Genomic DNA, 10934 nt, shown 5'->3' with positions numbered 1-10934 from the left:
AAACCAACAGGACTGTTAGCAGGAAAATGCCTCCAAATGACAGTGGGCCCTAACAACCTATGAAATCCAACTCTGTTTAATGCTGCTGTAGATGTAAAGCAGAAGAATCCATGCAAAGGGGATGCCACAGCAAGCCAATACATCTATAATGGTGATAATGATTTGTTTATCAGAAAACTTCCATCAAAGTACAGGTTTGCTAGTCTTTGGGGGAATAATGTTATGACCTATCCTTTTAAGACATCCTTTGTCTTTTAGTTGAGAAACCAAGCACTGTCGGTAGTAGATTTTAGACTTGAAGTTGCAAACTTCAGCAGGTCTGCTAATAACAGTATATTGAACTTGTGTGTATGTTTAACTCTCTGTCCTTCCTTCAGCTCCTGTAGCTCATAGATGCTCTGCTGGAAGATTGACTTTCCTATATTGTCACAATCATCCAGAACTGCAACTGACAAGAAGCAACTTGAGGATGAGTTAAATAAAGGATACATACCACCCTTGCTTTGGAAAGGGTATTATATATACATACAATAGGCTGCCCTACATCCAAAGTTAAATGCTTGAAAATAAAACAAGAAATATACAGTGGCCTTGAGCAAGGACAAAAGAATGATAAAACACTTAGGGACAAATCTGTAAGGTTATAAGATCAAGCTGCCTACATTCATTCATTTTGGTAGGAAGTTGGATAGTAAATAGGATTTATGTAACCAGAAGCCAGTGTGGATACAGGCTTTTTCCTTCTTCTTCTTTTAATCACAGCTTTATTAATGGGTCCTAAATGTGTAAGTGATCCTTTGCAGTACTCAAGCTTAGCAGTGGAAATATTCTTTCAAAATGCAGGCTCTGTACTCAAGGTGCAAATACAGTATATAAGCACAAGCAGCATGTAACTGTCAAAAGAAAGAAGGATAGGGACAGAAAAAAAGGCTAAACTATAGCAGCACAGGGATGCTGCAACTTTGAAACAGTTAAAAAAAAAGAAAAGTCTTAGAATGTTTTATTAAATATGTCTTGACACAAACAGAGATGCTGTTGAGAGAAAGAAAAGTTAAGCAACCCACTGTAGTCTTGACCTCGAGTCAATGACAAGACTGACATTCCAAATTTGTTCTGGCAAAGTGCATTCCATAGCTGCATGAAAAAGCTATGGGACACACTGATTTATAATTGTTGCACTGAACAAATGAAAGCCCAACATTTTTACACTTGAGTAAAATTGGGCCTGGACAATAGGGAACCAAAAACTCATTTGGATACATGTGGTGTTTTAAAACACATCACCAGGATCTTCAAATCGATCCAATACCTAATGGCAGGCAGCACTGAGATCTCAGTACAGAGACATATGATGACCGGCTATTGTGCATGTTTAAAATCTCAGTGGTTGCATTATTGTACAAGTTCCTGTTTTGTGAAAGGAGAGCTGAGTGAGACCTGCAAGCAGGGAATTATAGTAATCCAGACAAGATGTCACAGAGGCATGAATTAACGTTTCAGTATCTCTATGCGACAATGCTCTCAAACTTGTTATATTTCTGGGTTGATAATAGGAGTTTTGTTCCCCCTGAATGCACATGATCCCCAAAGAAAAGCCTTCAATTAAAGTTTACCTCTACATTTTGCAGAGATGAAGACTAGGCAGTATTTATGTACGGTACAGTGACGGAACAAATCTTCAGACACAGTGTTAATAGCATTATTAAGCACAGTGGTCCCATTTTTTTTATGTTTAAAGCAATTTTGGGGCAGTCAGAAGTAGACTTCATAAGAAATGGGGACGAGATGCCCCTATTGAGTCTGTAGCAAAATAATGTAAGTCTCTTTTCCAATAGCTGTGCAAGCTTTTTACTTCTACTCTTCTTATCTACCTTTGGATCTCATTATCCCCTTTTGTCTACAATGTTTAATCAGAGACATAGCAGTTTAAACTGCTAAATGACCTGAGAGACCACTTCTTCATCACGCCTGCACTTTTATAACGTAAATAAGCGATGGATAAATTACATAAGAAAGTCTAGACTGCCACCTGAGCTAATAATTTTTGTGGGCTATATCCTTACATTGTAACTATCACAGAGTGCTTGTTCAGGCAAACCCCACACAGGAGTGAATGAGAGCTTTGTCAGAGTCAAGGACGAACAAAACCTGAACAGAGATCTCGAGATTTGGCTCTGTTTGGTCTTCTTCTTATAGTTTCTTGTGAGCGTATTGGGCCACATTTTCAAAAACATTCAGAAGAGTGCAAGTTCTCTCTATGTTATTTTCTAAAATACTAGAGTTCCGTACATACATTATATTGTTCTTTTTCCAACAGTTTTCCCGATAGATTTGATATGATTCATGATAGCACTTCATAGTTTGCCAATAAAATAATCAAAAAATATAGCTTCACAAACTACTTTGGCCAATGATCTGTAATGTAGCTTGTCATTTTATAAAGGCTATGCTTTGCGGATAAGCTTGATGGTGCTTAAAGCATCAAAAAACATATATATTCAGATCTACAGTCACCAGTTAACATGCCTCAATGACAAGGCTAAAAATGAGCAGGCACCACTTTTTATTTCTCTCAGTCAAAGTATCCTAGGAAACAGGGCTAGAATGAGCCTTAAGAAATTTAGTCCTAAACCTGATCAAAAACTGCTATATATGTGAAAATTTTTTCATTAATATTTTGTTTCATAAATGTTGCTAAAACACACAAATGTAAGTATATATACACACCTTATATTTACATTGAAATCATGTTCTTTCCACATATTATAGCCATTTTTCCTTAAATGGTAGTGTGTATGCATAGTGTATATTCTATTCAAAAATGCTGCTAAGATATGAAACTGAAATATCATGAAATATTTTTAAACAAGTGCTACCGGAACGAAGGTAAATTGAAAACTGTTAATTCTGTAGCTGCTTTTAACTTCTTGTATACTTGACTTGTCAGCTTTTTTTCCCCATTTTACTTCACCTCTTACAAAAAGTCATAATGGTAGCAAAATGCATCAAAAGCTCTGCTCAGCTCAATAAATATGGATCCAAATGCAAAGAAAAGCAAGCAATAATGATTGCTTATTATCACCAGTCACAGGCTCCATGAAGAACTTCTTTTATCAATGCTCAAAACCCCTGAAAATCTTGGCAGTAGCCTTTGACCAGTTTCATTAGCCAGTATATATAATGTAAATACCATAGCTGTAATATTCTAGGAGTGCTAGTTATTCTAAGGTCTATGTGTTACGTTGATACAGATTGTACAGGACACCTAATTCTTTCATTATCAGAAAAGAGTAATATACTTTTATCAGCAACTTGGAAAGTCAGCTTCATTGAAATCCACAATGCACAGAATAATTTTGCCTGCTAGTATTTTTGAACGTCTTGTGTTGGCAAGTACAAGGCCAATAAACCCCTACTCTTCTAAAATGCAGTTAAAAGCTTTGTAACCTCAATCTAGAAAAGACCAATCTAGTTATATGTCTAAAAACTATGAGAAGTGCCTTCCTGAACAAAGAAACGTGAATAAAGCCAAATTGGGAACTGCCTTCTTGTTCTTTAGTGCAAAGTGCCAATATTTAAGTTCAGATCAATTGTTCAGGAATAATGTGTTAATAATCAGTTCCTGTGTAATTAAATTATTTCCACTTTCTCATTTTGTGGTCAAGGCAGAAATGAATTCAGAACAAATCCACTTTAGGGATTCAGACGGTGAATCGTTAGCAACGTACTCACCCAGGTGAATAGTCCAGCTTTCTACTTGGTTTTCCAAAAGAAGCTTTTGGTTATGTGATTGAAATTTTGTGTGAAAGTGAGCATCAGATACTGCAAACAAGAACTGCATGATATCCTTGCTTTAATTTTGCCCATCTGTATGAATTTTTTCATTTTCCTGGGTAATACATATAAACCATTAGCTAATTATTCTGATTAGCTAATCAGAATAATTTTACACTAAATAATGCTCTGGTTGGAAATGCTGCTGTACTAACTATCATGCTGTAAAATGGCATTTTTAAACAACAGGTTCTTATGTGTGTCACTGGTCTTGAATAAAGCTGGAGAAGATAGTCTGGGATATGAACAAGAGCTTGTAAGTCAAAAACATATCTCACAGATGTTGAAAGCAGTGGCACTTTAATGCTTTTTGGCTGGTGGGGATCTCAACAGAATAATTTCTGGTAGGCTTCTGTGTGACTGTGTCTGTGAGTGTCTGTGTTTCGCATAACACAACGGACACCCCACCAAGGGCTACTGTGCAGGCTCAGAGCATCCCAGAACTCCGCGCTTATGCTTTAGCAAATATATATACATATATATCTATACACACACACATATCTACACACACACACACACACACACACACACACAGTAGTTACTGTGTTACATCTTCGAAACTTCATTGGCCATCTCCTTGCAGAGACAGGCCTATAGCAACTCAGGCTGAACACAAAAAAAGGCAAGTAACAGAAAGTTGCAAGAGTTTTTACAAGTTTTTTTAATGAGTTTTACTGGCCATTATTTCTGTATTCCAATGCTTAATACGGAAACATGCTTGATTTATTAGTTTTATCCTGATAATGAACAACCTATGCTGTCCTTTTTGTACAATACTGTTCTTAATCCTTTGTTGCATTATATTGCCACTGTATGTCCCTATTAAGGCAGCGTGATGAAGAAAGATTTTAGCATGGTTTATAAAGCTCTCATGGGGGTAGGCCCCACTATCCCCAAGGCAAGAGCCACCTCTGGTTACAAAAGACTTCTAAGGTTTTGGGAGTTTGTTTACTTTTAATATAGGCAGCAAAAGCTGAAGAGAATGGAGATAGAAAATATCAAACAAATTCTCCTGGTTTGCAGCAGAACAATGTCCAATAGCTACTTCTTAGCTAGTCCCTAACAAAACAAATCATAAACATTGGAAACTCAGAGAGATATAACAGGCCAAGTCTAAAAATAATTAAATGCTCCAAATAACAGTTGTCCACTTGACAATTACAGTAGGGGCACAATATATCAAAGTAATGCAGGGATAATTGAGACAATTTGACAGAAAGTGCTCAGGCCAAAGCAATGCTGGGTCAGACAAAATAAACCTTTGGTGTTATAAAGCACCATGACAGCAAAGACTTCTAAACATAGACATTGCCAATTGCTCTAGAGTAAAAAGTATGGAGAATTTAAGAGACAACAAATTAGCCAATCAAGTCACATAATGAAATTTAAGAAAGCAAAAGGCTGCCTACAGAGAACTGAACAGGCAGTTAGCCTCACATGAGGTCATTCTGAAAAACAGCAAAGATTGAATCTGCCTGATATAAAATATTTCATTAATTCACAGAGCAAATGAGAAAAAGAACATCTTGGCTCTATATAAGATAGTGTCTCCACTTTAACACTTCAAATTTTATGTCTATGAAACGAAGATTTAATATTGGGAATGATCAAATCATGCAGGCAGTCTATCTACTCTGCGCACAGTGAATCTTAAAAGGGGCACTGAGATTGATGCTGCTGGCTGCCTCCCCCTCCCCAGTGCCACCCCCTGGCCCAGCAGTGCCAGGCTGCTCCCGCAGCAGGTCTCCAGCAGAGCGCTGCCAGCTCCCACCAGCTCCGCTGGAGTGGTGCATCTCCAGCGTCTAGCCCAGACTTCTGAGACTCTCTGGGCACTTTCCAAAGCATCAGTGTTCTGAAATGCGATAGATAAAACAGAAATTCATAGATGAGAGCATCCACATTCTTCTGCTCTGACCCAGTCTTCACATCGATGGCTATAACGCTGATATGACCAGACCAGGTATGCTTCAGAGATGCTTACTCTAATTAGCTACTATTTCTAATTCCTGGCTGTAATCAGACTTCTCTCACTGACAGAAATTAACTCTTTCTATTGAAGTGACTGAACTGCATGTGCTCCTGCTATCACTACACTACATTTGTGACACTTCAGGAGTAACTACTAGGAGTAACGAGGTCCACTGGCTCCCCCTGGCTTCCTCTAAATACCCTGTTTCTCTCTTGTGGGGTTTGTGTCCTACTGAAACCCCAAGTATTTACTTCAGATGTAGATATGATATGAACCCTTTTGAGCACGAAGTGAAAAAGAATAGGTCTATGAATTAATGAGCATTTCTTTACTGCAATCCAGTCTTAAATACAATTATATAGTACAGTTATTTCTGAAGAGAATCGCCCTACCATAAATTCACTACAAATTGCATGCTACATTGCCACCTAGTGAATAAATTTGGAAATACAACTAAAATAAAATTGTAGTTGCATTTTTATGATATCGGTATACAGAAAATTCACTGGTCCATGACTACCTTATGATTCCCAGCTATGCATGTGTGTGAGCATGTGTGCACTGTCCATCTTAACCCCACTGTCTGTGTGTTTGTGCATGTGTACATTGACCTGCCTAATCACAATGTGCATGGTTATGAGTGTATTTGCAATACATCTATTTTGATGGACAGAAGCTTTACCCTGTAAAACTACACATATATGTTGCCACCAACGTCAACAAAGAACAGAAACCTTATGTGGTGTTTTCTGTCGTGTTCGTAATCAAACCGTAGGTCCTTTGCTTTGGTGACATTAAATCTTATTTGCTCACAGTGACGAGGCTGTCCAAATTCTGCTCAGATAAAAACGAAGGCTTCATCAGATGGTGCTGGCTTACTTGGACTGAGTTCCCAATGTGCTGGCCTACCAGAGTACTTGCCATGTTTCCAAACTGTACTGTGGGCATAGAAGATCTGTGGTGGAGCTATCAAACTGACAAATTGCAAGTGGTATCTTGACAACCACCATGTGAGCTTTTATGTCATGCTTAAGGCAGTCTAAGGACCGATGTGGGACATGACAATGCCAGACAAGAGCAGACGAGATGAAAATGTGCTGATCGGACATTATGAAGCCATGAGGCAGTACTATACGAAACGCTTTCGAATGTACTCAGTCATTGTGACTGCCATCAACAGAGGTGTTTAGGATTACCTCTTCCTCACCACCACTCACCACCAACAAAGGTGCGAGGTCAAGACCTGAAAAGTTTAAGGACCAGTTTGTTATTTTTTTTTTGCTGCAGGAAACATCATGCTCCTAAGCAGAAGATGACAAAATGAATTACATCACAGAGACTGCCTGTCCGGAATATTCTGGATCATTACATAGAGAAGCTAATTAAATACTACAGTTTTTGGTACGTTTTGTGAGCGTGTGTCTAGCCAGAAGGTTACATCTATACATGAATATGCTTCCTAATAAATGTGAATCAAGTGTAAATTATTCATGGCATGTATGTCAGGCCTGAATTTTTTCTAGTATTTTTGAGTTTGTCATTAGGGTTTTACATTTCTGGAGGAGAAAAAGCCAAGTATACTTCACTATCAGCTGGAAATGGAAGAAGTTCCTTGCAGTGATGTCTTTCATTGTTAGTGGATACATATATGCATTAGGGTGCAGTTAAGTGGTTATCTATATTTTTTGGCCTCAGAGTCTGTTTGCTTGTGTGCATATATATATATGCCTATATACACAAATATTTCTTAATCTTTACTGTCCTTTAGAACAGCAGTGGACAACAGAGCCAAATGCAGATAGTCCAGCTGTGTACATAATCACAAAGTCATTTGTTGATCAAGGGTCATTCTCAGTGGTATACTTCCCCAGCTGAGTTCATTCTTGTTGGTATAGAATAATCGGAATGCAGTTAAATACATACAGTGTACTCAACCAGATGCTGCTTATGTTTCACAAGTCAAATAATGAAAAATGCTACTTGAAAGTCCACACACATACCTTATAATGCTGAGTGTTGAGGAAGTTCCATGCCCATCTGGTTTTCAAGTGAATGTTATTATATATTTTAGATATATTTTTCAGCTTCTGGGTATTATGTTTATTACATGGATTGATTTGTAATCTATTTTTCTCCTTAACTCAAAGCTGTTTTTATGAGTGAAACACTGAATAATATGCTCTTTCATCTGCTACTTCTTATATACTGTAGATAGAATCTTAATTTCATACTTTCTGTAGACTAGTAGGAATCTATATTTGCTACTTCAAAGTCAAACATGTGCAAAGGAAACAAATGCAACTTTCTTAAATACAAGCAGAGGTGTTGCTTATAACTAATGCTTGTATAGTTCCAGGAGTAAATACTAATCAAAGACAACACTTTTGTTGGAATAGCTTTTGAGGAATAAAGAACTAGCTTGCAGAAAAAAGGGGGTACTAAGCTTTTAAAGCTACAAATTTAATCATTTCAGATTATCTGACCTATTTAATATCTGATTAATATCCTAGTAGAACATATTTTCTTTCAAAATGCCAGACGGGCTTAGTCTCATTTATTTGTACATACATATGTAGAAATAGGTAGTGCCACAGACCATATGACAGTACAGCAGTACACAAATCACTCTCAGGAAATTCTAGAAAAAAGGAGTAATAAAACAGTGACTGTTTAATTTTGATACCTTACAAGAAAGAAAAGTGAGAGGAACTGCTAGGGGGACCAACACCATAAACAGAATGGATACCAGCCACTGTTAAAAAGAAGTGAATCATTTGCCAGATTAGGCAGCTAAAAGAATGGAGCATTGTTACTATTCAACGATGAAACCATTTTTAACAAAGACTGGATGTTCTCTGTGATATTAGACAATAACTCAAGCACTGATTCTGTATCAAATTTTTGTGTAAAGTGGGCACAGTTCTTAAATTTGATATGAAATTATATACTAAAGTCTATTAGCATGTATGTTTGATCAATGCAAACTCTTATAAGATGGGTGAATATTTCATAAAACACAATTTTAGAAATCACATTAGAGAAAAGTGATGGCACTGTTTTCAGTCATAGTTGAAATGACAGCAACCATATTTGCTCCCATAATGGTTTTACTGATTAAAGTAGCTCCCAAGCAGTGCATTACTTAGCAAAGAACATACTTCCAATTTAAGAAATGTTGAAACTAATATTCATAAAGATTAATTGCAAATGATGTATTTCAAACGGTATAAAAGATTTCTAAACAAATAATAAGATATATTTTCTTTCAAAGTCTGTAAGTAGTTTCACCTTAAACAATATTTGCTGGGATAGAAGTTTTGGACAAAATTTCATCAAAAATGGTGTCACTGACGGAGCAAGTCAAAACTCCAAATTCATTATTTATGGGCAATACTTACAATTTGAGAAAGAAACTAACAAAATAAATGCTTTGGAAAAATCAAACAGATTTTGTTCAATTTGTTATAACATAGGGTCAGGTATTTGCAACTCCTCAGGACTTCCTGCTCCTCCTCCCTGCTGTCATACTCCCAATAACTTGTGGTTTGATGAAGGTTCATTAAATGGATACACTTGTGAAGATATTTTAGCTGTCATGCTTTTTTCTGATGAAACTATGCTTTATCAGATAATGATGCCCTTTGTCATTATTATTATTTCATTAGCAGTGCATGCAATTCTTTACCTGTGCACAAAAGATTGTTAGATCTATTTTTGCATTGAGATCTTATTGTGTAAAATAGACAAGAAAGGCATGTACAGTATAAAAGAAAAAATCTTTCAAAGCAGTTCATTTAAGATGACTTTGGTAGGTGTAAATAAAAAACACTAAGCTCTTAACAATCATGGCATGGGTACTTCAGTCATCCACTCCCCACTAATATGCTATCCAAATACTATTTCTCTTCGTTCCCTGTGTATTTTTTAATGTGTATTGCTCCTCCTTAATGATTCACAACCACGCTACTTAAGTGTTCATTTGTCTTCCTTAGAAATGCTATGGAGCTGTGCAGGCACTGGTGGGTGCCAGGAGAGAGGTGTCCTCTGAAAATGCTTCCGTGTGGGTCTTATGGAGATGGGAGAGGCATGTGGCTGCCCAGCAACATCAAACTGCAGGTGGTTCACAGAATCACAGAATGGCTGAGGTTAGAAGGGACCTCTGGAGATCATCTAGTCTAAACCCCATCCTCAAGCAGGGTCACCTAGAGCACATTGCCCAGGATCGTGTCCAGAGAGCTTTTGAATATCTCCAAGGATGGAGACTCCACAACCTCTCTGGGCAACCAGTTCCAGTGCTCTGTCACCCTCACAGTAAAGAAGTTTTTCCTCATATTTGGATGGAACTGCCTGTGTTTCAGTTTGTGCCCCTTGCCTCTTGTCCTGTCGCTGAAGACCACTGAAAATAGTCTGGCCCCATCCTATCTACATCCTTCCTTTAGATATTTGTATACATTGAAAAGATCCCCTCTCAGCCTTCTCTTCTCCAGGCTAAACAGGCCCATCTCTCTCAACCTTTCCTCATAAGACAGATGCTCGAGTCCCCTAACCATCTTTGTAGCCCCATGCTGGACTCGCTCCAGTAGTTCCATGTCTCTCTTGTATTGGGGAGCCCAGAATTGGACACAGTACTTCAGATGCGGCCTTACCAGGGCTGAGTAGAGGGGGAGAATCGCCTCCCTCAACCTGCTGGCAACACTCTTCCTAATGCACCCCAGGATACCATTGGCCTTCTTGGCCTCAAGGGCACATTGCTGACTCATGGTCAACTTGTTATCCACCAGGACCCCCAGGTCCTTCTCTGCAGAGCTGCTTTCCAGCAGTTTAGCTAGACTTTGCACCACTGACCACACTGCTATTCAGCCAGTTCTCAATCCACCTCACTGTCCACTCATCTAGCCAGCACTTCCTGAGCTTGCCTATGAGGATGTTATGGGAGACACTGCCAAAAGCTTTACTGAAGCCAAGGTAGACAACATCCACTGCTCTCCCCTCATCTACCCAGCTAGTCATCCCATCGTAGAAGGCTATCAGGTTGGTTAAACGTGATTTCCCCTCAGTGAATCCATGCTGACTACTCCTGATCACGTTCATATGCTTCACGTGCTTACAGATGGCATCCAGGATGAGCTGT

This window comes from Dromaius novaehollandiae, chromosome 4, assembly GCF_036370855.1.
Source record: "Dromaius novaehollandiae isolate bDroNov1 chromosome 4, bDroNov1.hap1, whole genome shotgun sequence".
Taxonomy (NCBI): Eukaryota; Metazoa; Chordata; class Aves; order Casuariiformes; family Dromaiidae; genus Dromaius; species Dromaius novaehollandiae.
Note: the sequence above shows the minus strand (reverse complement) of the source record.